The 20,160-nt window shown below is 39.9% G+C and overlaps 1 protein-coding gene across 1 annotated transcript in view; it reads left to right on the top strand.

Moving 5' to 3' along the window:
* LOC147685341 (cell death-inducing p53-target protein 1-like) overlaps positions 1-8,336 on the top strand; it is a 166,096-nt gene extending 157,760 nt beyond the window's left edge. Inside the window, exon 7 of the mRNA XM_086941273.1 lies at positions 7,122-8,336. The gene's annotated coding sequence lies outside the window, so the exon portion shown is untranslated. The remainder of the gene's footprint in view (positions 1-7,121) is intronic.
* The last annotated feature ends 11,824 nt before the right edge of the window (positions 8,337-20,160 follow it).

The raw sequence follows: 20,160 nt of genomic DNA, 5'->3' as shown, positions 1-20,160 counted from the left end.
CCTGAAGAGTCAGAGCAATCTGTACTCTGACGAAACACGTGTCGGCTGGCGTAAGGTCTTTTGGGCAATAAAACAGCAACAATTGCTCAAACAGAAGATGGGAAATATTATTTTCTAGGACTAAACCTATTTGATGTCTGTTCAAGATACAATTGTACCTAAATTGATATGTTGTGTGCATAGGAAATTGTATTGCATATAGTCCAGGTGTTGTTTACGACACTGTGTAAAGGGTTCAAAGGGTTTCCCTTTTCCTGTGGCACCACTGTGAACGCTGTCTCTAACTTAACAAGTTGTCAGTAACTTATGTAGAGTGCAAGTAGTCCCTGTCGATACAAAACCCATTGCCTTTGAGAATAACAAGCACAGAGGGTCCCCTTTGGCTTGAAGGCTTTCCGAAGCATTGAAACACGAAAAGCAAGCTTGCAGGAGGCAAGAGAGGACTTGGCGTAAGACTATGAAAAATCAGGGAAACACAGTTATAAAGTAGCTCTTGCAAATTATAAAAAAATGGTTATCAATGAAAAAAGCCTTTACTTTACACAATAAATTGAAAAAGCTGGTAATTCCAATAAAGAATTGTTCCAGGGTATAACAAAATTGACCTCATGTACAAAAAATAACTCCATCACTCACAATCAAGATTTCTGCGATACACTTGCTCGGACTTTTAGAAATAAGGTCGACTTAATCTTTGACCAATTCGACAAATACAATATTGACATAGATACTAAGGACCAGGAAGTACCCAATGACTGTTCCTTAAAATTTACTACAACATCTCCTACCCATGCGGGATCTCTTCTTTTAGCTGCCAAATCTGGGTCTCCGAACCATCCATGTCCCCCTAAGATCCAAAAGCTCGCAAATCAGCCTACCACCTCTCATCTTTCATTAGTATTCAATCAAATGTTTGAGCAAAGGACATTTCCTATAATTTGGAAACAAGCTAATATTCTCCCTCTTATAAAAAAAACCTCTCTTGACACCAGTGATCCAGCAAATTATCATCCTGTTTCAAGACTTCACTTGCCAGCTAAAATGGTGGGAAAATTAATTAATGCTGAGCTATCGAACTATATTCTTGACAATCAATTTCTGGACCAAAGCCAGTTTGGGTTTAGAGCAAACCACAGTACGGAGACTGAACTGATGTAATCACCGAAGAGATAAGAATGGCATTGGATGGCGGAGGGTCAGCAGCCATTATCCTGCTTGGCCTATCTGTAGCTTTCGATACGGAGGACCATGGATTACTGGTCCACCATTTGAATGCCATAGGGGTAAAAAGTTAAGCTCTCACTCTTCTAACCTCCTTTCTATCAGCGAGATATCAAATTCTGAATCTTGGTCAGCTTAAAGCCTCACCATTTACTCTGCTGTGTGGAGTACCTCAGAGCTCTGCATTGAGCCCAACGCTCTTTAATATCTATGTTTCCGAACTTGCCCCTCTAATTAAAAGTTTTAATTTCATTTCAACATCCTATCTCAATGACACCCAATTGGTCATATCAGCAGTAGGTAATAATATTAACTATTCACTAAGAGTACATGATTGCATGACTGCTCTAAGTAACTGTATGAGTAGACAATGCTTAAAACTAAACTCGAGTAAAACAGAGGTTATTCTGTTTGGAAATCTCTCTCCAGTATGGTCTCCTGTTTGGTTGCCGGACAGTCTGGGCCCTCCTCCTTCCCCCAATGACTAAAGCTAAAAATCTTGGATTTATCATGGATGAAAAGCTCAGTTATGATGCATAGGAGTCGAGAGTTGTATCCTCTTCTTTTTTTGCAATCAAAACCCTGAAGAAAGTTTCTCCTTTAATTCCCAGAGATACCAGAAAGACTGATCTTGTTCCACTGATTTTACTTAAACTGGACTATTTTAATGGATTGTACATGAATCTCCAGGTTAAACTACTTGATAAGCTCCAAGTGGTGCCAAATGCAGCAGCCAGATTGACTCTGGACATCCCTAAATACCAGCAGGCCTCCAGGAACTGCATTGGCTCCTGGTGCGACAACAGATTCAATTCAAGGCACTCTGCGTGGCCTATAAGTCCTTACGGTGCACAGACATAATATCGAGTCCAAAATATCGTTTGGACATAATATCGTGTATTTAATATCGAGTGGAAAAATATCGACAGGACAGAATATCGACTACAAAAATATCGTTTTTAAGGTAAGTGAAGTAATATCGACTGTAAAAAATATAGATAGTTAAAATATCGTAGTATATAATATAGATAGTACAATATATCGAATTGTTAATAATATATAATTTTTTATAGTGTATTTTTATGTTATCATAAGTGTGAACATTGTGTATTTATGTTATAAATAATTATATTTAACGAATTTTGTTTGAATAATTTTTGCGTAAATTTAATCTGTAGCGGGTTGTGGGTTTATAGGGGAATAGGGTGGGAAGTAATTTAATTATAATTAATTAAATATGTAAATTTATTTATTGATAGTAATTAGTAATTAGTTGCTAATTATTTATATTTGTTAATTAATTTAAATGAAATTGTTAATTAATTTAGAGTAATAGAATTATTGTTAATTATGTAAATTCAACTAATTTAATTCTGTAGCGGTTTGTGGGTTTATAGGGGAATAGGGTGGGAAGTAATTTATTTATAATTAATTAAATATGTACATTTATTTATTGATAGTAAATAGTAATTAATTGTTAATTAATTTATAATTGTTAATTAATTAATTAAAAATTGTTAATTAATTTATATTAATTGATTAATTGGTAATTATGTAGATGTAACAAATTTAATTTATGTAGTGGGCAGTGGGTTTATAGGGGCATAGGGTGGAAATTAAATTATTAATTATTAATTAAATAAAACTAATTACAATTTATTTATTTGGAAATAATTGTTATATTTGTTTAAGTTATAAAATATTTATTTTTTAATGTTTAATTAATTAGTATTAATAGGTGATTAATTTAATTAATTATTGGTATTTTTTTTTTAAATTAATTATTAATAGATATTTTTTTGTAGATTTTTGAATAATATATGAATTATTTACTTTCCCTAATGTTGTATTCTCTGGAGTGGGAATAGTAATTTTAACCCCTACGCTATCCAATGCTTTCCCTACTGTTGCACCCACTGGAGTGGGAATAGTAATTTTTACCCCTACGCTATCCAATGCTTTCCCTACTGTTGCACCCACTGGAGTGGGAATAGTAATTTTAACCCCTACGCTATCCAACACTTTCCCTACTGTTGCACCCACTGGAGTGGGAATAGTATTTTTTACCCCTACGCTATCCAACGCTTTCCCTACTGTAGCACCCACTGGAGTGGGAATAGTAATTTTAACCCCTACGCTATCCAACGCTTTCCCTACTGTTGCACCCACTGGAGTGGGAATAGTAATGTTTACCCCTACGCTATCCAACGCTTTCCCTACTGTTGCACCCACTGGAGTGGGAATAGTAATTTTAACCCCTACGCTATCCAACGCTTTCCCTACTGTTGCACCCACTGGAGTGGGAATAGTAATTTTAACCCCTACGCTATCCAACGCTTTCCCTACTGTTGCACCCACTGGAGTGGGAACAGTAATTTTTACCCCTACGCTATCCAACTCTTTCCCTACTGTTGCACCCACTGGAGTGGGAATAGTAATTTTAACCTCTACGCTATCCAACGCTTTCCCTACTGTTGCACCCACTGGAGTGGGAATAGTAATTTAAACCCCTACGCTATCCAACGCTTTCCCTACTGTTGCACTCTTTGGAGTGGGAATAGTAATTTTAACCCCTACTCTATCCAACGCTTTCCCTACTGTTGCACCCACTGGAGTGGGAATAGTAATTTTTATTCTTTTGTTATTGTATGTAAATAATATTGGCTATTATTTAATTATATTTAGTTACTATATATATATGTTTTAAGAAATATGATTAAATAATTTTTATTTTTTTACTTTCATTAATTATTTAATTATCATTAGTTAATTTAAGTATTCTTAAGTATATTTTAGTACTTAGTTTTTAATGTTAATTTAATTTAATAGTGTTTTTAGTAAAGTCGATATTTTTTTAAACTATATTTTTGTAAACGATATTTTAAACTCGATATTTTTGTACTTACCTGTTTGTAGATAGAAACTCGATATTTTGTCAGTCGATATTTTTTACACGATATTCTTGCAGGTCGATATTTTAGCAGTCGATATTTTTTCAGTGATCCAGTCCTTACACAGAGAAGGACTGAAATTCCTATGGAAGGCCTTCAACTGGCATTCTCCAAGTAGACTTTTACTGTCAACTAAAGCAAAATTGATTACCACCATAAGAATCGGGAAAGTGAAATGGGGAGGAAGGAGTTTCATTAACAGCACAGCTATGCTGTGGAACTCCATCCCAGTGTATCTTAGGTCCATACCCACCCTTCTTGCTTTCAGAAAGGAACTGAAGACTTGGCTGTTTAGGAATCGGTAATGTACTAACCTAGTAGCTCATGATCTGCAAGCACAAAGACACCTATGGGTAGACGTGCGCTATTGAAGTATACTTAACATAACATAACATAACAATAAGGTGGATGGGATATTCGTGACAAACATGATAGAGTCACCCTAAATTGGGCCCTTAGTTTTTTGGTAGCACTGACAACAAGTAGCTGTAAGCCCTTCCAACTTACAAAAAGTGCTTCTGCACCAATTACATTAAGTTTTTCATGTATCGATCCCTTACTGACCTATAAATAAGAAAATGTGTCTGGTAAATACCTTCTATTCTGGCTTTTTAACTTGCAAATGAGGCATAAAATGCAGAATCAGTATTTAACATACCAAAGTTGACCTTTTTGTCTTTTTGCAGTGTCTTTTGCCCAAAGATATTTGCGTCAGGTTTGATCTTCTGGATTTATCATTGGAAAACTGTGAGGGTATGATAGTTACCATACAACCCGTAATTCCGATCATGCAAACACATGTGTGCATAGGGATTGGAATTAAACCCTGCACTGGTAATCAGGGCCTATACTTCTTAATAAAGATTGACAATAAGGGAACATTAAGGCACATCTTTGTAATGACACTGGTTCAATTGATTCTCTATAAGACATTATAAAAACAGCTGGTACACAGCAAACCATCATTCAGCTAGTATTTTTACACTAATTTAACACTTTCGCTCTCATTTGATGAATTTCAGCATCTCAATCCCACAAAGCAGAAGATGCTTTTCCCTGCTGCTTATGCCGTAGCATGATTCAGTCAGAGTCTATATTTAGTGCTTTTCAAGAATAGTGAAGCAGCATCTGCCGTAGGTCTGGAACTCAAGAGCATGTTGCTTTCAGACCTAAAGGGAACATCACAGTATCACTGGCAGCCCAAAGACCTACTGTGCTCAATTGAACCATACACTTTCTAACACACATCGTACCTGATAATGGTAGAAAAGATGGCCAATGTACAGAGCCTCTTATGGACATGTGATAATGGCCATTCTTCGAAAATATCGATTCTAAAAACACATTTGACTTCTTTAGTGCCAAGCTACAGGGGGTTAAGCACAGTTTAATTTTGAGTGTGCTTATATTGCACCCTGCCAGAGTTAGTTTATTGTTTTACCCCCCCCCTCAACCAGTAACCCAATTTCCAATACTGACATTGAGGGGCTGATTACAATTCGGAAAGCCTCCGACTCCTAGTTAGAAGCTTTCCAGCCGTGGTCAGAGGCTTTCTGACCGATACAGTGGGTTTGCGGTCTGAGCGGCGAATTATGATGTCAGCGGTCAGCTCTCAGAGTCTTCCAGCCAGTCAGAACAACACCGCAATCCCCTATGGACGGCGTTTCCACCATTGGATTACGATGTCAGTTTCCCACAGCCTTTCTGTGCTGGCCTTTGCGACACTGACAGGTTGTCAGAGAGCGATTTTGAGGGTCACTAGCAGGGCCTCCCTTCACCCTGAAGCCTTCAGTTGGTGGCTGAGGGGGTGCCTGGGTGCCCCCCTACAAATCCATGCACTGTGTGGCAGGCACCATGAGGTGCCTGCACCAGGGTGCAGGGTTTTACGCACACACCCATTTCTTTATGGGAACCTGTATTAAGGCCTGTTTACAGTTTCCCATAGAGCAATATGAGTATCTGACCGAGAGTGTTTGGTCGCATAATAATCAGGTAGGCAGAACCGCCGACAAGAGGTTGGTTGGTCCAAAGATCGAGATGGTGTCGGTCAGAGGCAACTCTGACCGACAATGAAATAAGCCCCCGAGTGTGCAAACAATAAATATGGTGTTTTAGAAAAACAGAAGATAAGAATGAAATATCAGTTATCATGTTTGTGCCTTCTTTAAAATGCAGCTGCAATTATACCCCATGACCTGCCCTTTACGTGAGTTGGTGGCTCTGGCAAGAGGCACAATGACATCAGAACTCAACTGCAATAAGTTATTACAGTTGAGCTGCTAAATCATTTCATTATTACAAGCAGTTAGAGGCGGCAGAAGTTGCCTGTAAATAGGAAGTTAGAAAAAATTATTTTGATAGTGATTGCAGTCTCCCATGTATTATATTTGTTTAATTAGCAACATCATTGCCTTTTACTAATAGAGTCATGCTAGATTTTAATATTAGGAAAACTAATTGGTGTCTTCAATCGTAGGTCATTTTACTTTCAGAGGTACAAATCTTGGAACTACATTATTATTTCATAGACACTCGTTTAATGAAAAATTATTTTCCTAATAATGTTTTGAAGAGCCTACCTGGATAAACATAGTGATAACCAAGAGTTAATCAAAAGTGCAATTTTTTCTTTTATTTAGGATATAATCAATGGTATTTTTAGTATTTCTGGAGAACCAAATGCCTAGATTCATTATTCTTTTCAGAATCCATTGGAAATCAGGCTGATAAAAACAAATGTCATCAGCAAGAACTATTATGTGATAATATTTCTGGTCTATTAAATTTGAGTTTAAATCCGGAAATTCTAAAGTAGAAATGTATTTCATTAAGAAATAAAGAAATGGCAAAGCTTCAATGTAGAATGTATACTATTTTGACCAGAATATTTGTAATTTCATTTTAAAATGTAACTCCTTCAATTTTCATATTACATCTTATCTTTTCCAGAAAAGATTCAAGACATAATATAAGGAGCAGAAAGAACAACGAGCATCAATCACTGTCTTATTTTGCAATAGAGATTGAGATAAGAAGATGATGAGACATTTGTAAAAATATTCACCTTTTTATTAGTGTAGAGGATATTAATCCTCAAAATGAAGTTAGAATCAAAACTGCACCATGGTAAAGTGTTAAACATGTAGGACCAATTTATCCATCAAAAGCCGTGTTGGCATCAAGTGAGTGCTGTGTTACTTTCTGTATATTATTCATTTACACTGTCCCTTTAACCCTCACTTGTTTTTCTTTGAGTGTTCTTTAGAACACCTATGACTCTCTGGCTTCAGGTCAGTTATTCTGTTCCTGGATGCCAAGGAGCTGCATATCTCTGTTGCTGTGCTGCTGATATTAAAACCTACTTTAAAGGTTCATCTGTTTCCTGTGGATTTGTAACAAATTTTGGCGACAAGGGAAAACCACTTTCTTTTGAACACTCAGCAGCACAGGTGTGGAGCAATTTTTGTGAAGATTTCAACTCTGGAAAGTTCGTGCGATTTTACTTAAAGGTGACCACTTTTTTGTAAATATATGAAGATTGTCTTTAACTTTGCTGAAATCGCCATTTTAAATGCTCCTACCAACACTGATTGGCTCTATTTTAACAATTTGCACTGTTTTCGTGCTTATTTACCTTTGAATATTTTCAAGTGAAGAACGTGGCTCTTGCCAACGACGCGTCAGACTACTCCGTCATTCCTCACGCGTCATCCGAAGAAGAGAAGAACCAGCTGTTTTCATTCCAACGAAGCGTCACTGTCTCTTTGGAAACCGGAAGGCTGAGTTAGCGCGAGAACATGGCATGTAGCTCACGCTACGAGCGCAACTACGTCATTCCGCTACGTGGCGCCCATTTTAGATTTTGTTTTGTTTCCATGGCAACGAATTACCGAGTCTGACGAGCTTCGTGCATTACAAGGAAATGCATGTTTCTTTCCATTATTCACCTTTATTTTAAACGCTTGTCACTACATGTAAGTGGATTTGACTATATTTTAAGTGGAATTAACTATATCTCAATTTTAACGAATTTAAAAAAAAAACTGGAACTGGCATACAAGGAAAACTTTCATCAGAATTTAGTATTTGGTAACTGGAAGACTTGGAAGACTTGCATTTTAATTTTGAATTTGTTATTTGCTATAATACAACATTTTCACTGTAGTTTCCTCAACATATTTACAATATGCAATTTGATCCACCAGAAAAGTTTCTTCAGAACAAGGGCAATCCTCCAATTCCATGGACACGTTGGAAAGAGGAGTTTTTCAATTACATGAAGGCAATTGATTGTGAACGAATGGGTTCTGAGAGAAAAAAAAGCATTCTTTTACACTGTTTGGGTTCTGAAGGACAGATGTTTTTTAGGGCTTTACCTCCTATTCCCCCTGTGGATGGCGAAGGTGAAGGTACTAATGTTTATAAAGAAGCACTTCTTCGCATTGAGAAAAGATTTAAACCTGTTTCAAATATTGCTTTGAATAGGTATAAATTTTATACGCGTGCACAACAAGATACAGAATCTTTTGATGAGTTTATGACTGCCTTAAGGTCATTGTCTATACATTGTAATTTTGGTAATGTCCATGTCAAAAACAAAAAAACACAAGAACGCCTTTGGGAACTTGGGGATCCTAAATTGTCTGAAGCTATTGCCATTGCGAAATCTTTAGAACAATCTGAGAAATGGATGCTCACTGTTCAAAAACATAGTGTCAACAAATCTGAATCTCATGATGATGTTTGCTTAGTTAAACATAAAGATGGGCATGTTAATAGTAAAATACATCCTAATTTTAATTCAAACAAGCCGAATAATCCAGGGAATTTTAGAAGGTTTGATAAATCTGTAATATGCTATAAGTGTGGTAGTAGAATGCATGTTGCTTCGTATGCTGGTTGTCCTGCTATAAATAAGGAATGCAGGAAGTGTGGAAGATTAGGACACTTTTCAACGGTATGTAGGGATGTTAGGAAATTCACTCAAGGTTCTAATAGTAAAGTAGCTTGTCTCACTGAGGAACCTTCTAATGCTTGTAGTTGTGTTTGTAATGACGGAGAAAATTGTTCCACGCAAAATAAAGGTTTTGTTGTTTATCTTAGTGAAGAGATTTCTATGGTTGATGTTTCAATTGATGGTCAGGTTATTAAGAAACCGATTTGTGAAATGTTTGTGTTAGGCGTGAGTCTTGATCTTATGGCTGATTCAGGTTCTCCCTGGACGATAATTACTAAAGATTATTTTGATGAACGTTTAGGGCAAGTTCTGAAATTTTCAGACATTCTGCCGTCTGAAATTTGTGCAGTAAGTTTTAAAGGTTCGAGGGTAGAGATGTTAGGCTATTTTCTTGTGAAAATCACTTTCAGATCCAGATGTGTTGAAATTAAGCTTTATGTTGATGTCAAGGGTGTGAATGTTATTGGTTGGAAGGATCAATGGAGATTTGGTATTATTCTCAATCCTTGTGCCAAAGACCCAGTCATGCGTGGTGAAACCTATGATGTTCGGAATGTGTCTTCTATTTTAAGTGATAAAGGAACTGAGCTGATTAAATCTGACTTTAAAGATGTTTTTTCTGAAAAGTTAATGTATGATTCGGAACTATTCTCATAGAATTAAACTCAAATCAAATGTCATTCCAGTTAAACAAAGGTTGAGGGGTGTTCCTATTAATGTTAGGGAAGATCTAAAAAAAATTAGATGATTTAGTTTCTGAGAAAATCATTGAACCCATTGATTCTGCGGAATGGGTTTCTGATTGTTTTGGTTCGGAAACCTGACAAATCGTTGAGAATGTGTGTGGACCTCAGGGCTTTAAATTTAGCCATTATTGTGGACTGTCATCCTCTACCAAATATTAATGAGGTTGTATCAATGCTGGAGGGTGCCAAGGTTTTTTCCACCCTCGATTTAAGATCGGCTTATCACCAAATTTCCTTTCCTGATGATTCAAAATGCCTCACAGCTTTTATTACCCCTCAGGGTCTTTTTCAGTATACAAGGATGCCGTTTGGTTTGGCTTCGGCAGCCTCAGTATTTCAAAGAGTCATGTATAATATTTTTAGAGATCTGGATCAATTTGTAAAATGTTTCCAGGACGACATTTTAATTTTTTTGGGAAATAATGATGAACATTTACTACATTTACGTTGTGTGTGTGAGAAGTTAAGAGAGAATGGTTTAACTTTAAAGGCTGGGTAATGCAAATTATTTCAATCTTCGGTTGAGTATCTTGGTCACATTTTATCAGGAGATGGTGTGGTACCTAAGAGATCGAATGTAGAGGGAATAAGTGAAGCGCCTCCTCCTACTAATAGAGATCAGTTACTGTCATTTGCAGGTATGTGTGAATACTATAGTAAGTTTGTCAACAATTTTGCAACTAAGATGGAACCCCTCGGAAAACTCCTTAGACAGGGAAATTCTTTTGTTTGGGGTAATGAACAACAATTAGCTTTTGAATTCATCAAATCGGAGATTTTACATGCTCCAACCCTTAGACCTTTCTGTCTGAACAAAATGTGTATAATTACGGTTGATGCAAGCATGTATGGTGTTGGATCTGTTTTATCTCAAAGGTCGGGTAAAGAGGAGTGGAATGTATGCTTTGCCTCTCGTACTCTTAATGAAACGGAGCGCAGCTATGCAGTCATAGAGAAAGAGCTTTTAGCCTGTGTGTGGGCGGTTGAACATTTTAGGAATTTCATTTGGGGCAGTAAATTTGTGCTTAAAACGGATCACAAACCGTTAGTTAATATTCTTTCTCCAGGTGGAGGGTGGAATTCTACGGCTCGCATCTCCAGGTTAACTTCAAGAGTATTCTTTCACTCCTGAGTATGTTCCAGGAAAAAAAAATGTAGTTGCAGATTTTATGTCTAGGCATCCGTGCGTTACTTCAGATAGCAAGATGTTAGATGATTCTGAAGTTGTTGCTTCTCTGCAAGATGTGTTATCTAGTTCTTTTGAGGGAATTTCTGAAATTTATGGGAGTCAGCTGATAGCCAAGATATCACTTTGCAGACCATAAAAAAGTATATTTTGGAAGGTTTCCCAGATAAAAAACTTTTAAAAGAAGATTGTATGGCGTTTTTAATGTTTTCAATGAATTAGAACTTGAGAATAATTTTGTGTTCAAATCTGGTAAGTGTGTACCACCTTTTGACATGCAAAAAATTATTTTGGATCTGACACAAATCTCATCCAGGCATGTCGGCCATGAAAAGATTAATAAGAAATTATTTCTGGTGGCTGGGTTTAGATCGATTGGTTGATCACAAAGTAAGAGACTGTACTGTTTGTATGGGAAATGACAAAATGCTTAAAGTCAGTGTTCCTCCTTTGAAGACCACTTCTTGGCCAACTTCTCCCTGGAAGAAATTAGCATTTGATATCTCTTGTCCATGTTTGTGTCTTCCAAGTGATTCTCGTTATGCTTTTGTACTTGTAGATTATCATTCTAAATGGCCAGAGGTCACATTTGTTTCTTGTGCCTCTACCAACATGGTGGTAGAATTCTTTAAAGAAGTGTTTTCCAGAGAAGGTTGTCCTTCGACTATTGTCACTGATAATGGGGTTCAACTTACCTCATCAGATATGGAGGAATTCCTTAAATTACATGGTATTAAGCATCATACTGTGTCTTTTTATGGGCCACATGAAAATGGATTAGTAGAACGTTTTAATAGAGTTTTGAAAGGATTTATCACAGATGTGTGTAAATTGGGTAGTGTTTGGAAAACCGTTTTGAGAGAGAAACTCTGGTTTTATAGAATAACTCCCCACTCAACCACAGAGGTCAGTCCATTCCGTCTTCTCAAGGGATGAGATCCAGCTTCAACAATTTGTCCTTGGTGGTTTAGAGATAAGTGTTCAAATAAATCTTTGTCAAAGGAATTGGTTGAACAGGCTCCACAGAAGGTTGAAAACAAGCAAGCCAGAACCAAATTGTGGTATGATTGTAAATGGAATGTTAAAACTCCCAATGTTGCAGTGGGAGATTTTGTTAGGATCAAAAGACCTGGTCTGATTACTAAGTGTTCTGATAAGTTTGGCAAACCTATGAAAGTTGTAGAAGTTTTTAGTAATAGTATTATAACCCAAGATGGCAAGTTGTGGAACATCAAACGTGTTGCTAAATGTCCAAATTTTCATCAATCTTTGAATCTTTCTTCCCCCACAAGCAGCAAAGGACTCTATTGCCTCCAGGGTTAAGTTGTCTCTTCGCCCAAAATTTGTTCCAAGGAATTTGGATGACTATGTTTCATAATGTTAACTTTTATTTCTGTTATTGAGGGAGATGTGTTACATTCTGTATGTTATTCATTTACACTGTCCCTTTAACCCTCACTTGTTTTTCTTTGAGTGTTCTTTAGAACACCTATGACTCTCTGGCTTCAGGTCAGTTATTCTGTTCCTGGATGCCAAGGAGCTGCATATCTCTGTTGCTGTGCTGCTGATATTAAAACCTACTTTAAAGGTTCATCTGTTTCCTGTGGATTTGTAACATGCTGATAGAAGGGTCTTAGTCGAAAAAGGTTAGAGAGTCAAACTTCTTCATCTTTTGAGGGGCAATATTATCACAGTGAATTCCTTGAACAAAAAGCAATGCTGGTGTTTAATGTGGCTAAAAACTTAGGGTCATTCTGTCTTTTATTTGGATCTTCTAAATGACTAACATCACAAAAATGTATAGTATACATATTAAAAGAAATGGAAACATATAAACTTGCAAAACAGTACATAGAAGCAATATGGGTAAATAAATCTAAAAATGTTAGAGAAAAGTTCTGCAACAAGGTTCCATTGTACAATGTCCAATAAAAGAAAAAACTAAAGAAATAGCAAAGGTAAACATGGAAATTCCCCAGCGGATGGGTGTTATGTACACATTGACAAAAGGAGTAGAGTCCAGAGTCAAGAACAAAATAGTGACAGAAATGAATGGGGCAAATAGAATAAAGAGTACAACTAGTGGAGGCACAAATGAGAAGCGTTTGTTGTAGAGAGTACGAATAAATCAGTACGAAGATTTACCCCACCGCGAGTGCTAGTCTTTCTTTGTGGAGCTAGGATATAAGAGAAGGATGCAACCAGGCGAAGTGCACTCACACAGGTTTTAAGACTTTTATTGGAAAACCAGCTCCTATCGATACACACCACAAGGCAGTCCCATGCCGGACGCGTTTCGGACGTGACGTCCTTTCCCAAAGGCAGCACGTGAAATACTGCAACTTCACTCCAAATATATCCCCATGATTGAATATCAGTCTCAGGTGAGCATATAATTAGTTCCAATGCATTGTGGGATTGGGAGTCCAAATATTACCCTTGTGGGTTTGCAGCCAAAACACCTGTCAAAATAACAAATAAATTTCTTACTGCCAGTGTGAATCAAACAAAGTCAGTTCAAATTACAAAGCAACATGGTTCCGCATTCACTGTTCAGATAAACATACTATGGATCCGCTGTACCTCTCGCTGTGGTTCAACTTCATGGCCGGGCTAGCCGTAAAATATTACATGAAAAGGGTGTCCTCAGGCAAAGTGCACTCACACAAGTTGCTTTTATTGGTAAAACCAGCTCCAATCGATCAATACACACCACAAGGCTGTCCCATGCCTGGCGCTTTTCAGACTTGACGTCCTTTCTCGAAGGCGGCAAGTGAAATACTGCAACTTCACACCCAATATATCCCCATGATTGAATATCAGTGTGTATATTGTGTATGGATTTATAGGAAATGACTAGGGCCACCCTTCCAATTCACAATACGAGAAGCATTTATAAGTAACCTGCTGCTTTGTTTTACATTTTGTACACTGTATAGAATTGTTTTATGTATTGAATATATTTTATGCGCTGTGGATTATTCTGTGTTTTATGGGGTAATACCCCGAAACAAACAATATTAATTGATTGACAGTAACATATATTTATCTACCTCAACTACAGTCTAATTGCTGACACCTTAAGAATTTGAAGACCGCTGAATATACAACATAAGCACCATAAAAATTAAGGCAAATTTAGTCACCATAATTATCCAATTTTAAAATAAAAATCATAAAAGAACAAATATAAAACCCAATCTGGCAAATCCAAGACAGAGAGTTAAGAATCAAACAGAAATCTATTTTCAACAGCACATTTTCATAAAAGCATGCAAAATAATAACAGATTAGTTTGTTAGGTAAAAGTTGTAGATACAATTAAGCAGATCTAACCTGCCTAAAATTCTTTTCTATGTGCAAGCGAATAATATAAACCTTACGTAATTTCTAGTAAAATGAATAAACCATCGAAGCTCCATCGCATCCAGACAGACTTAGGGGCCGATAACGATCTCGTTTGGAAAGCATTCCTACCGAATCGGTCCCGGAATGCTTACCGGATGACTCGGATCGGGTGAGTCCGACAGAGCGATTTGGATGTATCCGGATGGTTCAGGATACATTTGGTCGGACTCCCATTGACTCCAATGGGAGTCTGTGTTCTGTACAAGAGCACAGGCTCCCATTGAAGAAAGGGGTGGCTGGGAAAAATGGGGCACCCCATGGTGCCTGCCACACTGTACATGGTTGGAAAGGGGGGTCCATTGGGTACCCCCACTGACCTGTTTCAGAGTGCCCCTGGTGAAGGGGGCCTGCCACGGGTCCCCCAAGACAGATTCTGGCACCAATTTGTTCCAGAGAAACCGATTCAGAGCGGCAGTCTGAATCGTTCATCATAAACGCTCGTTCAAAAACGGAGTCCTAACAGCTGTATAATTCGGCTCTGAAAGGCTCGACCTGTACGAATACCTTTCAGAACTGATTCGGACAGCCCTTCCAGTTTCAGGGTATCGTAATCAGTAGTTCGGAACTGGGTACGATTCGGACAGAAACAAGGGTTCCGAATCAAATTCAATCAAAACCTAGTTAATAAACAAAACTGTGGCTATTATTGGTTCAAACATGAGGTACTATTCAGTGAAAGCAACCGTTTTCAATATTATATACACTCGTACAGTACGTTTGTTTAGCTCCAGTTTTTCCCTGTTAACTTGCTTTCTACCCAGAAATATATGTTTTGTCTATGCCAGGTCACCTGTAACTATTGAGTGAGGGTTTTCAAATAGTTTGGTATCCCTAGTTCCATAAAGGACGTCTTGATATAATGCAACCAGTGAAAACTGCTGGCCCGCTCCAAAGTCAAATAGTCCCTGAGAATAGCAGATTAAGCTCTGTTTCCTCTTTGATCAGACTGAGAGCCATAGGAGCAACAGTCGTAAATAAAAAACAAACAATAGATATCCTTAGCCCTGCTTCTCATGAACTATAAATGCTTGAACCTCTGCTGCAATTTCAGAAAACGTCGCAAGAACTGGTTATCAACCATTTGTAATGAATTGTTGACATAACCCTACATATCACTCAAATGGGAGTGAATTATATGCATTTTGACTGATACATTTTTAACAATGCTGGTAGAAGCTTGTTAACTAGCCTTGAAGCAAAATCTGACAATCTGGTGGTCAAAAAAATGTGTCTTCTTGCAGGAATTAATGGGGACTAACAGTTAGAGTGATCAAAAAATACCCATAAGTAGGGGAACGTGTCAAACCTGGTTCCTATATTCTCTCATTTTTAACACTCTTGATTTAGATGAACTCTGACCTACTTACATTATATGAGTTTTACTCTGAAATGAGTAGATGAGTCCAAGGTGTTCATAAATGGCACAAATTAATGTAATATGTTTTGCTTATTGTAGATGATAAAGCAGTGTCACCTGCGTAAAGCTGTGCCAGGATCAATATGTTTTCATTAGGAGGCAGTTCTTGGGCCCCTATTACCAATGCCTTTTCTAAATGGTTGACAAATAATGTAAACAAAAAGGGTGTAGGATACAACCTTTATGGGCCCCCCTCTTTATGCTGAAAGACTGTGTGCACTCATCATCCTCCCAAAACATAACTGAAGCTAAAAGATTTATGTGTAAATCACAAAAAAAGACATGATGCTTTAAAGATAATATAATTTTCCATAGTTTATCCTGATTAACCATTTCAAAGACTGAACTGGGGTCCAAGAATGCCATGTGTAAAGACCTTGGCTTGGCCACTGTATATTTATTAATGATTCGGTGAAGATTTAGGCATTGGACAATGGTTCCAGGGCCAGCTCTAAATCCATACTGCAGGTCCATGAATCGGTTATTGTCCTTTGAGCAGATGTTAAGTCTTTTTAAGATGACATGCCCTGTTACTTGGACCACAGAATTGAATAAAGAAATCAATCAGTAGCACAAGGGTCATTTTTTTTGCCTTTTTTAGACACTGGTACCATTGTAAACCGTGACCAAGTGTCAGGAATTCAAATGATGACTGCATCTTTAACAACCATAGTAATTAGTGGATCCCATAATGTTGGGGTCTGAATTATGTAAATCAGATGGGACCTCATCAGGCCTACGGGTCTTATTCTGCAACATCAAAATAATAGCTTCACTGACTTACTTGAATGGGAAAAGTGCATAGATGGATCCATGAAGTTTGGGGTATCCATAGATATGAAGTCAGAGTGAGAAGAGACACAGATTACATTACAAAGGGAAATTCAGCTGTCAATTAAATGTGCAGAAGAAAAGATTTACAATTTTCCTGAAAAAGCTAAACTTTACATCTAAAGTTTAAAATATCACAACAAAGAAGTATTTATACGGTCGTTTATTAGGTGTAGGGCCCTTACGCTCACCGATTGTTGGCAAACCAAGAAATAATTAACTCAAAAATGAAAGAGCTGTGGTTTGATCCAGCCTTGTATGGTCTCATACAGGTGCAGACAAGTCCAGTCATCCCCCGGCTTTCACCTACAGATCCCAGTCTTGTCCCATGTTTTGGGGAACAATCTGGAAAGGGGCGACCACTCGGTCCCCCCGAACGTATGGTAGGGTGCCCTGACCCCCCCGGGAAACCATTTTTGGGCGGGGGGCGTGTCCCGGCTGGTATGCCCGAAGCGGCGTAGCCGGGGCGCGCCTTTCCCGCCCAAGAGGGGTTGTCCTAGACACCTACACCGTTGGTCACGCCCCGTAGGCGGATCGGAGGAGGGTACACGCCCTCCCGAGGAAGAATAAAAGAGCAACAATCTAAGGAAGCATCCTCTTGTTCCTGTGCTTGGAAGCTGCACCTCCTCGTTGCACGTGAGCCCTAGACGGAACAAGGAGCCAATTTTGAGAACTTGTAATTTTGTGTTTCTCTTTTCAGTGATTCCGAAGCTTTGGATCCAGGACCTCGAATCGAATAGCTGTGAACGATCCCTGGCAAGAAGGTCGGAAAGAAGGTCGGGACCGAACAAATGCTTCGCATGCTGGTGAAAGACATGGCGAACATGAAGAAGCAGATGGCGGCAATGAATGGTACGGGTAGACCGAAGAAAGTCATTGGGCCAGCATTGCCGGGAGTAGTCCCTGCCGGGAGAGGTAAAAAGGGCCAGGAATAAGGCGGCAGGGGGGGAGGCCCCGGTGCCCGAGTCACCTCCGGCGAGCCCGGTCAGTCCAGTTGAGGCCCCAGTTCCGATCCCGAACGCGGGACAGCCAATCCCTGTGGTAGTTACACCAGTGAACGAGGGGGATATGCCTCCCGAACTGGCCGCCCAGTTGGCAGCGTGGTTAGGCAAGAGCAACGAGGGTGCTGTGGCACCGGGAGACACGGCCGAGGAGGCCAGATTAATAATGAAGCAGTTGCGGCAATCGAGAGATGCTGCGAAGGCACCTTGTCCTCTTGTTTCCCCGCAGAATCCCTTGGAACAACCGGCGTCGAGCGTTGGAACAGCAGCAACAACAAATCCAGCTACTGGTTCGGGTAAGCAGCCGTTGCCAATGGCGGGGGAGGGATCGTTACCCTCAAGGAGGGAAAAGGTGGTCCAACATATCCCGATGGATGTGAAAGAAAGGATTTGGGCGGATAAATATGTGAACATGTTTTCGCTGTTGACCGATCACTATGAGATAGAGCACGTTAGAAATCAGAAGGAGTTGTTGCATCCGAGTGTATGGCGTGCAAAAATGGCGGGTTTCAGAGTAGATGAAACGATCGCTAATTGGGCCAGAGCGTTTGGAATGTTCACTGCAATCATGGGGGAACGTAGGCCTGAAGTATTGTCGGGATTAGCCTGTTACCAGACACGTATAATGGAATTTTATGAAACGTATGAAGGCAATCAATGGATGGGTTATGATAACAAATTTCGTAAGGCCAAGGAGCACGACTCATCCCTGACGTGGGATTGTTTCGACTCCATTTCTTGGCAGAAACAGGTTATGCCGAACACGACGAAGTCGTCTTCTTTCGGCGGGAATTGGGCGGAGCCTTCCCGCCATTATGTGGTGGCGCCCTTTCGGGCGGGCGCCAACAGCGATCAGCACACAAAGAGTAACGGGAACTCGAGTAGAAAAGGGGTCTGTTGGAGCTTTAACAGGGGCAAGTGCACTAGGCCACAAGGGACATGCAAGTTCAGGCATGAGTGTGCAGGGTGCGGACAGTCTCCACACCCCGAGAGTTCGTGCAGAGCCAAGAATGGTGATACAGGAGGTAGAGGGGGGGCCAAACAGGTCTAACATCGACCGAGGGGCACCGTTACCTACTCCCGTTGATATCATGGCAATGATCCCTTGGCTGAACGAATATCCTGATCATGTCTCTGCCGGGGTGTTGCGAGACGGTTTTTCATATGGTTTCCGCATCCCGGTGGGGGATTTTCGGGGGGAAGCACAGTGTAAGAACCAACTATCGGTTCAACAAAATACGGCAGTGGTACAGGCAAAGATTGCAAAGGAGGTGGCCCGAGGTCGGGTTACGGGTCCATATGAAAACCCGCCGATTGTTAATTTTGTTTGTTCACCGTTGGGAGTGGTCCCCAAGAAGGACCCGGGTGAGTTCAGGTTAATCCATAATTTGTCCGCTCCTAGGGGTCTTTCGGTGAACGATGCGATTGACCCGGGAGTTTGTTCGGTGCGGTATGCATCCTTTGATGAGGCCGTCGCCATGTTGAATCGCCTGGGGCCCGGAGCGCTGATGGCTAAATCAGATATCGAGTCAGCGTTCCGGTTGCTCCCGGTACACCCACATGACCAGCGTCTTTTAGGTTTTGTGTTTCAAGGACGCTACTACATGGATAAATGTATGCCGATGGGTTGCTCCATCTCTTGTGCGTATTTTGAGAAGTTCAGTACTTTTTTGCAATGGGCGTTCACCAGAGCCACAGGCTTTACGCAGGTTATGCATTACCTTGATGACTTTCTGTTTCTGGGGGCAGCTGGGGACATGGAATGTGCACAGGCTTTGATGGAGTTCTGTAATCTCATGAAACGTTTTGGCGTGCCACTGGCACCAGGCAAGACGGTAGGGCCATCTACTTCACTCGAGTTTCTGGGAATTGAGCTCGATTCTGTAGAGGGGTGCCCCCGTTTGCCCAAGGAGAAGGTAATGAAATTTAAAGCCTCACTGGAAATGTGCCTCGGCGAGAAAAAAGTAACTCTCCATCAGTTGCAACAAGCGGTGGGTCAGCTTAAATTTGCCCTTAGAGTGATACCGATGGCACGCCCCTTTTCCCGCTCTATCGCACAAGCCATGGTTGGCCTCAGGGAAGGGCACCACCGCACACGACTGTCAGCAGAGGTTCGCCAGGATATGTGCATATGGCTGGCATTTCTGGCGGATTTCAACGGTCGCGTCGTGTGGAACAAACCGCCAGCTTCCTCCGAGGAGCTGGGGTTGTGGACCGACTCGGCAGGGAGTGTGGGCTTTGGCGCCATCTTTGGTAATCAATGGTCGGCACGAACATGGCCGGCGTGGTGGCACGATGGTGGGCTCACAGGTAACATTGGGTTTCTCGAGCTGTTCCCCATTCTGGTGGCCTTGAAAACATGGCCAGAGGGGTTTCGTGATCGCACTGTGGTGTTCTGGTCTGATAATATGACCGTTGTTGAATGTATCAATAATCAGGCAG

Source organism: Lissotriton vulgaris, chromosome 10 (genome assembly GCF_964263255.1).
Source record: "Lissotriton vulgaris chromosome 10, aLisVul1.2, whole genome shotgun sequence".
Classification (NCBI taxonomy): domain Eukaryota; kingdom Metazoa; phylum Chordata; class Amphibia; order Caudata; family Salamandridae; genus Lissotriton; species Lissotriton vulgaris.
This window is presented reverse-complemented; position numbering and strand designations above follow the sequence as displayed.